This window comes from Taudactylus pleione, unplaced genomic scaffold, assembly GCF_031769625.1.
Source record: "Taudactylus pleione unplaced genomic scaffold, aTauple2 ptg000318l, whole genome shotgun sequence".
Classification (NCBI taxonomy): Eukaryota; Metazoa; Chordata; class Amphibia; order Anura; family Myobatrachidae; genus Taudactylus; species Taudactylus pleione.
Genome location: NW_028284719.1, coordinates 2,069,222 through 2,084,056, shown reverse-complemented (window position 1 = coordinate 2,084,056; position 14,835 = coordinate 2,069,222). Strand labels below are relative to the sequence as shown.

Sequence of the window (14,835 nt, the reverse complement as noted above, 5' to 3'; positions counted from 1 at the left end):
TTATTGAATCTAAACTGGAAAATTGGATGTATTCTATATTAGGAGATTAGGATACCATGCCTGCATTCCCATGAGCAACTCACAAGAAGGACAAATAATCATGTACAGTAATAATATTGATTTTCCTGCACATTATGAATGTAAATAGCTGGATCTTAGTGAATATAAATAGAACTCCTGAGACAAAAGACATGAGAGACAACCAGTCTATGATATAATATTACAAGATGACTTCTAGCTCCCACAAACTCTACCATGTACATTAGATGGATTCAAAAGCATATCTGGATTCTTTATTTTTATAGCCCAAACATGTTCTTTGCAGATGAGGTATTAAAATTTCCCATGGAAAGGTTCCACCATATTTTCAATGAGGATTTGTACTATATATTGTAATTTGTACTGCTAAAATTATTATGTCTTTTTTGAAATTTGGTTATGGGGTACAGCATTTTTTTCAATTTGCTGTTTACAGTTCCTAATTAAATAAATGCCACCTTTATTTCATGCTTGTCTCATATAATTAGATCAGAAAGTGGTCTGCACTAGAACTGCCCACTATGACTACTGAAGGTGTATTCAAGTGGAGTTACAGTGGTAATTAAGCACATGTAATTCTACAGCAGTAAAGGCTTCTTTTTCCAAAGCTGCAAACTTCCAGTAAAAAAAATTTAGAACACTATCGGGAAAGATTAATTGCATTCCAAGCCACCGGGTGAGAAGGCAGAGAAATGCATCAGTAGACCATCACATACACAGGTGGAACAAAATAACCAGAAGCTGGGCAGGAAATCAGAAGCCAGAAGTTACTAACATGTGGCTACTAACCCACGCTGAGTGGTGGCAGTGGCTATTACACAGTGGACTTTAGGCAGCCAAGTAAGAGCAAAGGACTCTTTAACTTGCTGAGGTGTCTAAGACTCAACACACTAAAAATCAGTGCTTCCAGGGCATCCTGCCCATAGCCCAGTTAAAAAACAAGAACATTAACAAATTATAAATGGTTGCAGTATATGCACCTGACTATGAATAGATGTATATTAGATTGACAACAGCAGCAGGAGGACATAAGTTGCATATATTGAAATTAACCTGCATTATCCACTTCCTGGTTCACTCTTACTAACCCTTGGGAGATATTACACCTGCGTAAGCGAGACTTATCTAAGTTTCACAAGTAACATCCTAAAACTGGACTGACAAAATCGTTTATTATATAATCTGTGGCCACAGTATAACATTATTCCTTAGTCCAGGTCAATATGTGTATAATGTATGTATTTTCTAATAATAAATTTATCATAATTAAGTTTTTAAATTACAGTTTTTTAACTTATTTATTTTTTAATAAAATATATGCTATTTTCAAACCAGCAGTATTTTTGGGGCAGCAGTGCCAGTTGCATATATTCTTGTGACATTTAATTAATCTATTGTTTTTAATAGAATGTTGTACCTACTATTTTTTATTTTTTACAAGTTGTTACGTGTCCACTTTATTGTACTGTACTGTTTTACCCTGTACTGTCTTATTGTTTTGGCTTATGAATCACCCTATGTAACACATATGGCACCCTATAAATAAAGTTTAAAAATAGTAATAATAATAATAATAATAATTATTATTATTATTATTATTATTATTATTTTTATTATTATTATTATTATTATTATTATTATTATTACTCTCTAACCATTGTTCTCCTACTCTGCAGGTCAAATTAACGGAAACATTTTAATTGACATCAGTGGTTGACCATTTATTCACCATCTCTATTCAGCTGGTGAATTTTTAAAAGACATCTATTTACTGAGGTTCAATGAGAAATGCATTATGGAACTGAACAAATGGCTGAACACACATACAAGAGCGTTTGATTGGAATCACACATCATCATATGTTACATCTTTAGAAGGAAACAGGTTCAGTATAGGTGCAAACATCTTTCTGTCTAAGAACAAACCTGTGTAAGTGCACACTGACCATTTTCTCTCATGGGGGCATATTTATTTAAACAATATTTGTGGGACAAAATGAGTGTTTTGAGGGGTTACCTGCAAATTTTAAGCAGAACCAAAACATATCATAGAGGAACTGCAGCAGATATTTCCTATATCTTCCGTGGTTCCTCCATATCTAGGTTTCTATGGGAGCTGCTATGCAGTATGATTAATCAACAAGCTCTGGATTACTGTAACAGGGATTTTTTTTGGAGAGGATTCCTCCATATCCCACTCTATGACACCCCTCTGACAGCTGCACATGTGCAGCATACGCAGAGGAGCCAAACCAGAAAGCAGAGTGATGTTTTCCCATTTTCTATGGTTTCAGATGGGATAATACATATCATGGGGATAGAGTTTCTGGAACCGATTCAGTGCCACATGCAAATTGACCACGGATGCAACCACATTGCATGCTCAGAAATAAATGCAGATTCTCCCCTGGATTCAGGGTTCCATGCATCTATGCAGCCAATTTGCCACCATCCATCTGCCCATGAAAGTAGGCATCACCACTATTCTCTATGCCTGGTGCAAGATATTTGTCTGAATTCAAACATATCACTGCATACACAAACCTCTGAATAGGCTGCAATTCTAAGTACACACCTATTACATGCCTACAGGACACTTAGCCTAGGTGTGTATGCCCCAGTTATGCCCATTTAATGGCAGGTCATGGGTGACTGAAAAGTGTACAGCTCTGAATCCCTCATTGATGCTCAAAGTTGTGTATGATTGGCTCGGTCATTCGCAGTTGCTATAAATCATGATATCTGTCCTCAGGGCCACAGAGCAGGGTGAGTGAGTGATGCCTTCACCAAGACCACTTCATTGTTGCCCCATTTCTCTTGCATCTGGCTATCATGGTGCCTGGAAAATCACCCTGCAGCCAGTAGTGCTGCTGCAGTGCTGCCCGGAGCCGCCATACTGTAGGATGATCCAGGCACGCACAATGCAGTGTGTAGAGCCATCCACAGCATATAGACAGCTCTACACTTTCTCCTGCTGATGACCCAGCTCCTTCACATGACATCATGTGAACAGGAGGGGGGCTAACATAGAGTGCCACAATGACCTGGTCCAGTCACTGTCCTCACTGCTATGACTCAGCTCACACAGAAGACCCCCCCATGATTAAATTCTACTATGCACCGAGAGGTATTAAAAATCATCTTGGGTATATATGGATAGTAATAAAATCCATGTTATGGGATTTATCTATATGTGTTTGGCTGTAGTATATTTTGTCTTGATTATTTAACCATTCTTAATGGGGTATCTCACTTCTTTTATCTTGCCTTCATAAGGGTTTTAAATATATTGTAGATGTTCCCATTAGTATTCTTCAAATTCACTCACAGCTCGGTTTTAGGTTGAGCTTGTCAGTGGACTTATTCAGGTATTGGGGCCTATCCACCTAGAAGCCCTAGACTCCATTCTCAGATGATGGCCATTTACCATTTGATGAGGAGCTGCGTGGCTTCAATTGGTATGAAAGTTTGTTAAGTGGGGCCTCCACAGTGCAATTGCGCACTACCTTTGGTTTATTGTCAGCACAGTGTGCTTCTGGGTGTCAGGAGTCCGAACTATCATTCAAGATTCATCTAAACCACCCTAGCTAAGGTGTTCATACACAATATGATTACTTTGATATTTGATATTTTTATATACAGTTGAGTACACTAGATAATATTTTTTTTATTTGTATATCCGTTAAATGCGCTTTCTGTTTGTTTTTTATTTTTTTATATAGATTATAAATCTCACAGACTTTGGGACTGATTCAGATTTGGGAATATAGTAAAACAGAGCAAGTAACTGTGCACCTGGACAAACCAACAATGCAAGGGGTACTAAATACATACATTATTTTTAGCATGCAGGGTAAATACTGGCTGCGTTTGCATGTAGCCCACAAATGCTGGACAGCTTTATTTGTTTGACACTGCAATTTAGATCTCAGTTTTGACACATCCCTCCCAAATCTAATGTCTCTGCACATTGGATATCTGCCCCACCTGCAGTGCAGCATGGTGTTACCAAGGTACACAGTTACTTGCTCTTTCTTCTGGTGGGTACACACTATACAGATAAATCTGCAGATGATGGTTGTTCGAACAGACTGAACAACCATCATCTGTGTCTGCCCGCAGGTCCTGGCGACCAGGGGGTGTGTCAGGGGCGTACCCCAGCAGGCAAGGTCATGTCCCGTCCCCCTCCTCACGGCTGCCACTGTGTGTATGGGCAGTCTGCCGACCGCCCATACACACCTGCCAATGGACAGATATGTCTGCAGCCAATGCGATATGTCGGTGAATGCCGGCATTCACCGACATATTGCGGGTACACACTGCCCGACGGGCAGCAGATACATTGGCCGATCAATTGATCAGTCAATGTATCTGTCAGTGTGTACCCAGCTTTACGATATTCCCAAGTTTGAATCAGGCCCTTTATTAAGATGGCTGCAGTAACTGATGATGTTCTATAAAGTTCAAATTAGAGATGTGTGTGGACCCCGTGTTTTGGATTTGCTTTTGGATCTGAATTCATCTTCATGTTTTGGTTTTGGATTTGCAAACCACTCTCAAATATTTTAGTTTTGGATTCGGGACAAAAACATTTAAAATTGATAAAAACAGCTAAAATATTAGAAAACAGAGTTTGGTTTTAAATCCAATTTACAAACCAGGATACAAAAGTAAATCCTAACCTTGACCAGATTCTACTAAGAACACTTAAATTCGGGTGTGTGCGGATTTCAGAAATATGGCCCCGCACATCTCTATTTAATATATTTATTTTGCTATGTGAAGCATGTCTCTCATCTCTACTAGTCAAATTTTGTTCAGATTTGTGTAGTCTGTTTATTTACATTTTACTTTCCTTTAGAAGTGTTGATGTATAGTACTAGTTTTTATCATTAATCTGTCAAGTGTCATAAGTAATCGGTATACAATCGGGAAACCGGCTTCCTTAATGCCGACAGCTGGCTTCCCAACTGTCATATCCCAGCGAGGGTGAAATGCCAGACGTCTATATCTAGACACCTGTCATTTCCCCGAAGCCGGGAGACAGGCGCCCGGCATCCCGATCGAAGGGATGCCGGGTGCCGCGAGTGGACAGCAGCGGGGGGGGGAGGTTTAGGGCACCCTAGGGGGACTTGGGGATAGGCACCCCTGGGGGGGACTTAGGGTTAGGCACCCCCCAGAGGACTTAGGTGCAGGCAGCGGGGAAGGGGGGGTTAGGGTTAGGCACTTAGAGGGGGGAATAGGGTTAGGCACTTGGGGGGGAGGTTAGGGTTAGGCACCCCTAAGGAGGGTTAGGTTAGGTTAGTTTATACTTACCTTAGCGACGATCGGGATTTCCAGCGCTGTCAGGCTTCCGCTGCTGGGAAGTCTGCTTTTGTCGGCCAGACGCTGCCAGGAATCGAACCAGGTGGCCGTTGGTTTTTCATACCGATTCCAAGTAATCACTGTTTTTTCCCTATTAAAAAAAAGGACTACAATTTTTATTTCAGTGGTATTCATGTACCGTCTTTCTTAATGGTAATTGCATAAGTAATGATACAAATAAATAATTAGCTGTTGTAGGTGATCATAATATATTTTTAACCACAAAAGCAGCTTCCATGCTTTATTGCTGAATTTACCAAGTTCGAGAATACTAATGCCATCTTCAGATAGTGTTATCTATTGTAGCCTATGGGCTACATAATACACAATTTACTGGGAGAGGTATCAAAGAAGAACACTATTTTGTGTTTTTATCTCTTTTATTGTGGTTTATTGAGTTTCAGACCCAATAATTATTATTTTTTTATCACCATGTATCATGGCAACTAGAAATTAAGGATCGCTCAAATGTATCAAAAACATACACAGTGATGGGAACTCCGAATGGTGATCACTTAACTTCTTTGGGGGACTTGGTGCACTACTGTACATCCAAGGAAGGGGGAAGGGATCCCTTTGTGCCTTGTTAAAACAAATAGATAAAGATAATCCACCCTTGGCACATGAACAACAATAAAAGAGATAAAGCACACAATTGTGTAATTTGTCCTCTAAAGGTTTTCATACTTACAGTAACATCCAATTAGTAATGCTCACTTGTTATAGGTGATGGTCATATCATCTTATACTAACCTTTTAATGACAATCTATAGACATAGATGCCAATTACGCCTCCTCAGTCCAAAGTTACATTCAATATAATTTTTATTTATTAAAATATAGATGACTAACAATAGTATAAAAACCTATACAGAACCTGTTACATTAATTTAGGGGTGTGCACCGGCCACTTTTCGTGTTTTGTGTTTTGGTTTTGGATCTGGATCTTTCTTCGTGTTTTGGATCTGGATTGGTTTTGCCAAAACCACCCTTCCGTGTTTTGGGTTCTGGGTTTTGTGTTTTGGATCTGTATTTTTTTGAAAAAAAGCATAAAAACAGCTAAAATCACAGAATTTGTAGGTTTTTCTGCTCCTATGCTATTATTAACCTCAATAACCTTAATTTCCACTCATTTCCAGTCTATTCTGAACACCTCACACCTCACAATAGTGTTTTTATGTCCAAAAGGTTGCACCGAGGTAGCTGGATGACTATGCTAAGCGACACGAGTGGGCGGCACAAACACGTGACCCATCTAGGAGTGACACTGCAGTGGCAGACAGGATGGCAGTTAGAAAAACTAGGCCCCAAACTGTACATAATGCAAAGAAAAAAAGAGGTGCAAGATGGAATTGTCCTTGGGCCCTTCCACCCACCCTTATGTTGTATAAACAGGACATGCACACTTTAACAAATCAATCATTTCAGCGCCAGGGTCTGCCACACAACTGTGGCTGAAATGATTGGTTCGTTTGGGCCCCCACAAAACAAGCTGGCAATTAATGTGTCCCTGCACAAACTGGCTCTACGGAGGCAAGATGTCATCCTCATCCTCCTCATCCACCGATTCCTCACCCTCTTCAGTGTGTACATCCTCATCCTCACAAAGTATTAACTCGTCCCCACTTGAATCCACCACCACAGGTCCCTCTGTACGTTCTGGAGGCTGGTCTCCCTGGAAGAGCTGATAATTCATTTTGATGAACATCATCTTCTCCACATTCTGTGGAAGCAACCTCCTACGCCTTTCGCTGACAAGGTTCCCGGCTGCACTAAACACTCTTTCGGAGTACACACTGGAGGGGGGGCAACTCAGGTAAAATAGAGCCAGTTTGTACAGGGGCCTCCAAATTGCCTCTTTTTCCTGCCAGTACAGGTATGGACTGTCTGACATGCCTACTTGGATGCTGTCACCGATGTAATCCTCCACCATTCTGTCAATGGTGACAGTATCATATGCAGTGACAGTAGACATGTCAGAAATTGTTGCCAGGTCCTTCAGTCCGGACCAGATGTCCAAACTTGGTCCTGCCTGCCCTGCATCACCGCCAGCGGGTTGCTTAGGATACCTAAGTTTTTTCCTGGCAGCCCCAGTTGCGGGAGAAAATGAAGAAGGAGCCGTTGACGTGTCACGTTCCGCTTCAGCTGACAGTGTGTTCACCAGCAGGTCTTTGCACCTCTGCAGGCTTGTGTCGGCCGGAAAGAGAGACACCACATAGGCTTTAAACCTAGGATCGAGCACGGTGGCCAAAATGTAGTGGTCTGATTTCAACAGATTGACCACCCTGGAATCCTGGCAAAGCGAATGAAGGGCTTCATCCACAAGTCCCACATGCCGAGCGGAATCGCTCCGTCTTAGCTCCTCCTTCACTTTCTCCAGCTGCTTCTGCAAAAGCCTGATGAGGGGAATGACCTGACTCAAGCTGGCAGTGTCTGAACTGACTTCACGTGTGGCAAGTTCGAAGGGCTGAAGAACCTTGCACAACACGGAAATCATTCTCCACTGCGCTTGAGTCAGGTGCATACCCCCTCCTTTGCCTATGTCATAGGTGGATGTATAGGCTTGTATGGCCTTTTGCTGCTCCTCCATCCTCTGAAGCATATAGAGGGTTGAGTTCCACCGCGTCACAACCTCTTGCTTCAGGTGATGGCGGGGCAGGTTCAAGAGTGTTTGCTGGCGCTCCAGTCTTCGGCACGCAGTCGCTGAATGGCGAAAGTGGCCAGAAATTTTTCGGGCCACCCAAAGCGTCTCCTGCACGCCCCTGTCGCTTTTCAGAAAATTCTGCACCACCAAGTTTATTGTGTGAGCAAAACATGGGACGTGCTGGAATTTGCCCAGATGTAATGCCCGCACAATATTGGTGGCGTTGTCAGATATCACAAATCCCCAGGAGAGTCTAAGTGGGGTAAGCCACTGGGCGATGATTTCCCTCAGTTTCTCTAAGAGGTTGTCGGCGGTGTGCCTCTTACTGAAACCGGTGATACACAGCATAGCCTGCCTTGTAACGAGCTGGCGTTTCTGAGATGCTGCTACTGGTGACGCTGCTGCTGTTGCTGCGTAAGGTGATACATCTACCCAGTGGGCTGTCACAGTCATATAGTCCTTAGTCTGCCCTGTTCCACTTGTCCACATGTCCGTGGTTAAGTGGACATTATGTACAACGGCATTTTTCAGGACACTGAGGACACTTTTTCTGACGTTTCTGTACAGTCTCGGTATCGCCTGCCTAGTGAAGTGGAATCTAGACGGGATTTGGAACCAGGGACACACTACCTCCATCAATTGTCTAAATCCCACTGCACTAATGGCGGATACCGGACGCACGTCTAACACCAACATAGCAGTCAAGGCCTCAGTTATACGTTTTGCTTCAGGATGACTGCTGTCGTACTTCATCCTCCTCGCTAAGGACTGTTGGAGGGTCAATTGTTTAGTAAAAGTAGTGGTGTTCCTACTTCCTCTCTGGGATGATGAACGACTCCCAGCAGCAGCAGCAACAGCAGCAGCGGCAGCAGTAGGCGTAGCAATGCAGGATCCTCCGGAGGAATCCCGGATAGGAGAGTCAGTCATGCCAGTGATATGGCCTGCAGGACTACTTCCGATCCTGACTAAGGAGGAAATTGACGAGGAGGGAGTTGACGGTGTGGTTTGCAGGCGCTTGGATACAACAGGACAACGGGATTTAGGTGTCCCTGGACTGCTTACGGTCTGAGCCAAAGTTTCTGAACTTGACAGTAACTTTTTATGAACGCGCTGCAGGTGCCGTATAAGGGAGGATGTTCCTAGGTGGTTGACGTCCCTACCCCTACTTATTTCACCTTTACATATGGTACATATGGCAAGACAGTTGTTGTCCGGATTTGGATAGAAATATTGCCAGACCAAAGAGGTGGAATGTTTGGTCTTCTGCCCAGGCATGACCGTGATGGGCTTTTTCATCCCACGGACAACAACTGTCTCCCCAGGAGCCTGATTTAAACAAACCACATCACCATCAGAATCCTCCTCGCCAACTTCCTCCTCAGCGCCAGCTACACCAGTATCCTCATCCTGTTGTACTTCAACAGTGACATCTTCAATTTGCATATCAGCAAGTGGACTGTGGGTGCTCCTTTCAGCACTTGCAGGGGGCGTGCAAATGGTGGAAAGAGCCACCTCTTCCCGTCCAGTGCTGGGAAGGTCAGGCATCGCAACCACCACCACACTTGGACTCTCCTTGGGGATTTGTGATATCTTCTTAGAAAGCACAGTTCTTCGCTGTGCTTTTGCCAGCTTAACTCTTTTGATTTTTTTAGTGGGAGGAGTGCTTCCATCGTCATGTGAAGCTGAACCACTAGTCATGAACATACTAGGGATCGACCTTAGCCGTTCCTTGCCACTCCGTGTCGTAAATGGCATATTGGCAAGTTTACGTTTCTCTTCAGCTGATTTAAATGTCTTTTTCAAGGTCATTTTCCTGAACTTTGCCATTTGGGATTGTATGTGCCCTCTACTATGACATTGGGCATCGGCCTTGGCAGACGACGTTGATGGCATGTTATCGTCTATGTCATGACTAGTGGCAGCAGCTTCAGCACTAGGAGGAAGTGGTTCTTGATCTTTCTCTATTTTATTTTTATCGGAGAAAGTTTGGTCCTCCATTTATGTTATATCGATTTGATATATACGTGCGGCTAAACACAGAAAATAATTTTTTTTTTGGTTTGGACTGGAGTGTACTTTGTGGGTTACAGCACCCTTTAACGGTCAAGCCAGCCGGCCCTTTACTTATGACACAGGCGCACTCTTGGCACTACTTTGTTGATGCACGTGCGGCTACTGCGCACACAATTCACAAACACAGAAAATAATTTTTTTTTGGTTTGGACTGGAGTGTACTTTGGGGGTTACAGCACCCTTTAACGGTCAAGCCAGCCGGCCCTTTACTTATGACACAGGCGCACGCTTGGCACTACTTTGTTGATGCACGTGCGGCTACTGCGCACACAATTCACAAACACAGAAAATAATTTTTTTTTGGTTTGGACTGGAGTGTACTTTCGGGGGTTACAGCACCCTTTAACGGTCAAGCCAGCCGGCCCTTTACTTATGACACAGGCGCACGCTTGGCACTACTTTGTTGATGCACGTGCGGCTACTGCGCACACAATTCACAAACACAGAAAATAATTTTTTTTTAGGTTTGGACTGGAGTGTACTTTCGGGGGTTACAGCACCCTTAACGGTCAAGCCAGCCGGCCCTTTACTTATGACACAGGCGCACGCTTGGCACTACTTTGTTGATGCACGTGCGGCTACTGCGCACACAATTCACAAACACAGAAAATAATTTTTTTTTGGTTTGGACTGGAGTGTACTTTCGGAGGTTACAGCACCCTTTAACGGTCAAGCCAGCCGGCCCTTTACTTATGACACAGGCGCACGCTTGGCACTACTTTGTTGATGCACGTGCGGCTACTGCGCACACAATTCACAAACACAGAAAATAATTTTTTTTTAGGTTTGGACTGGAGTGTACTTTCGGGGGTTACAGCACCCTTTAACGGTCAAGCCAGCCGGCCCTTTACTTATGACACAGGCGCACGCTTGGCACTACTTTGTTGATGCACGTGCGGCTACTGCGCACACAATTCACAAACACAGAAAATAATTTTTTTTTTGGTTTGGACTGGAGTGTACTTTCGGGGGTTACAGCACCCTTAACGGTCAAGCCAGCCGGCCCTTTACTTATGACACAGGCGCACGCTTGGCACTACTTTGTTGATGCACGTGCGGCTACTGCGCACACAATTCACAAACACAGAAAATAATTTTTTTTTAGGTTTGGACTGGAGTGTACTTTCAGGGGTTACAGCACCCTTAACGGTCAAGCCAGCCGGCCCTTTACTTATGACACAGGCGCACGCTTGGCACTACTTTGTTGATGCACGTGCGGCTACTGCGCACACAATTCACAAACACAGAAAATAATTTTTTTTTGGTTTGGACTGGAGTGTACTTTCGGGGGTTACAGCACCCTTTAACGGTCAAGCCAGCCGGCCCTTTACTTATGACACAGGCGCACGCTTGGCACTACTTTGTTGATGCACGTGCGGCTACTGCGCACACAATTCACAAACACAGAAAATATATTATTTTTTTAGCACTTGGGGGGAGCACCCCTGATGGACAGAGCACCCCCTGGACAACACTACAGCACCCCTTTAGGACTGGGACACTGCACAGGACTTTGGAGTGGACACAGCCCCTATGGAGAACTGACTGCACAACACAGTCCAGCCAGCCCCTATGGACTTTGAAGTAGTGGACACAGCCCCTATTAACAACAGCAGCACAGCACAACACAGCCAGCCCCTATGGACTTTGAAGTAGTGGACAACAGCAGCACTACACTACACTACACTACACAGCACTAACTCCCACCCTCCCTCTTCACTGTCCACAGCCGAGTGAGAAAATGGCGCCGACGCGGGTACCTTATATAGGATCCAAAACCCGCGAGACTCGGAAGGCGGGATGATGACGTTTTGCCTCGATGTCAGATCCGAGTCAGGCGGGAAAAGTCGAGCCTGACTCGGATCGGACTCGGATCGGGGGGGCTCGGGGGGGTTCGGATTTCAGAAATCCAAACCCGCTCACCCCTACATTAATTTGTCTTTTATCTCTTTTCAGGGGCGTATCTATAATGGGTGCAGGGTGTGCGGGGCATACAGGCCCCTGGGTCCAGGGGGGCCCTGCACCACACACCCTGCACCCATAGTATTACTTACCTCTCCGGAGACCCACATCAGCGCGGGGTCCGGCGCTGTAAAATCAACTGAAAAATCGCCACTGGGCCATTTTCCCGTTGTTTGCACATGCACTGTACAGGGAAAATGGCCACCATGCCCATTTTCCCTGTGACCTGCGCATACTCTATAGACTCTGGGTGCACTCTAGTGCCCAGAGTCTATAACTCCGGCACTGGCCGCGCACATCTCAGTGCGCTGCCGGACGCCGGACAGAGAGGTAGGGGTTCATGTTGGAGACTGCACACGGGCCCCCTCCTCTATAGAAACGCCCCTGTCTCTTATTGTTGTTTTTGCTCCAAATAAGGATTTTATCTATACTAACCTGTAATTACACAAATTCCTATGCAATTGCTAAAATAAATATATTATTTCCAAAAGGCTGCTTTTTATTTGCTGAAATGTGCTTGCATTCAGCTTCACACATTTCACTGGTCTTCATTATACTATAAATATCAATGTTGTACTGTACATTTGAATATCTTATTACATTACTTTAAATACACTTAATCCCAAATAAAGTTCACCTTGAATTTGCATAGAGTATCCAAAGAATAAAATAAGGGCCAATGTCTGCCAATGTCAAGGTAAACGTAAATTCAGGTTTTTTTGCAGTTACTAGAATGCTGTACACCCACCCAGAAAACATGGAATTCCCCCAAATATTAGGTTGCTCCACCACTTAAATAATCCTTTTCAACAAAACATATTTGCATGTGGGCACATGACTAGCATAGCCCTGACTCAGTAGAGAACATTCAAAAACATCAACCTCTCACATCAGTAGTGGTGGAATCTTGCCCACCTATAGACATCATTTTCATGTTTCATAAATCATTGCTCAAAAACCAGAATAAAAGGCATTTTTAAAGCAGGACTTCATTTACATAAATTACATATACTGTGTTTGTATTTTTCAGTGACCAATATCAAGACAAATAAATGAGGCTTAAGACAGCAATAAAGCAGACTGTGAAATGTGACACTGAAAATGAAAATCTCACAGACCCTGTGATCCTAACTCAAGCTGACTCTGTGATCAGTTGCTGGATATCATTAGTACAGACCAAGATGAGTAGATCAGAAATATTAAGAAAATATCAACTTTGCAGAAACTTGGAGGTCACCTGATATTACTTGGGCTTTAAATGAAACATATTACATGATTCGCCAGAAATCTCCTCCTCCTCCTCCTCCTCCTCCTCCCTTTAGAGACATCAGAAAATATGGTACATTGTACAAGGATTTGGTGTTGCAAAAAAAAGACAACCACACAGAGATAATTAAAATCAACGGAAACCTAGAGAGCACAATAAGCATATTGCAGGGTTGGTGCAGATATTTTGGGAAATAACTTCCATGGGTTATATATTCCACCCACAAAAGGTACCAAATGAGGCAGCCGTCTTGGGCACATTACGTAGGATTACCCTGTGTGGAATAGGTTACACCTAGAACAGATAACACAAAATGTGTGTGGTTGCAGTGTCCTGATGTTAGGAGTAGGGTCCCACCATAATAGTCAGGTCCATGCATTTTTCATCCCATCAACGAGTGTATCAGGTGAAGCATCCATGATGGGCACACTACTAAGGTTGCTCTGTAGGTGATCAACCATGCAAGGACCAAAGGCATATATGGGAAAGTGACACATGTGTGGCAGTATGATATACCCTGTATGAATAGATCCACGTAAAACACATCCTGCCCATGTAGGATGCAGTTCCGTGGAGGTATAGCACACCAGTATAGCATACAGTGGGGTGGAAGTACATTTTAGAAGAAGGGTTTGTTATTGATTGCTGTGATATCCTCAGAAGAAAATCAGTGAGTGATCTTACCAACTATGATGCACTCATATTCATCGCAGCTCACAAAGAGAAGTAGTTATGGGGGTACTTAGAAGGAGAAATATAACAGATCTTCATATACATTCTTAAACTTTTATAAAGTAATTTCAGAATGTGTGAGACACCTGGTGGGAGTAAGTCAGCAGGTCCTGTGTGACTCTGCTAGCATTGAACATCTTTTTTTGCCCACAAATGCATCTTAGAAACAGTGTGATGTGACTAGGACACACCCAGAGACTGTGCTGAATAATTTGATATGTGACACTTGTATATCTGTGTGCAACCAAGTCTGTATATGAACCACAATGGACCTTGGAATGAAAAAAACTGCTGCTGCCAGTGGATTGTAGCACTTTGTATGCAGATTCAGAGACTTAGTCACACACAGATGTTCAAGTGTCATATGTCAAATTAATCAGCACAGACTCATGATGCTGATTCTAGGTGCATCGAAAAACTTTTTGGGCAAAAAATATGCCCGGCACTAGTAGAGTCACACAGGACCTAATGTGTTGAGAGGGGCTATTTGGTGTGACAGCAGAAATAATATATGTGGACACATCTGTATTTGTAAACTGTTACTGTTTATCTCATAAAACTTTGAGATCCATGACAGCCCTAAAAAGATTTCTGGTATATTTACTAAAAGTCATTATGTTCGATTTTTGGTTGATGTATGGTCTACTTTTGGTCGATTTTGTGTTTCAGGTTCTAAATCACATATATTACTAATATATTAATTATGTTAAACAAACATCTTTAAGTAAATGTGTGATTTAGACCCTGAAACCCAA

At 43.2% G+C, this 14,835-nt stretch overlaps 1 pseudogene; it reads left to right on the top strand.

The window, feature by feature from the left end:
* Window positions 1-227: 227 nt before the first annotated feature.
* LOC148509633 (indolethylamine N-methyltransferase-like) lies at window positions 228-13,339 on the top strand (annotated as a pseudogene).
* Window positions 13,340-14,835: the final 1,496 nt, after the last annotated feature.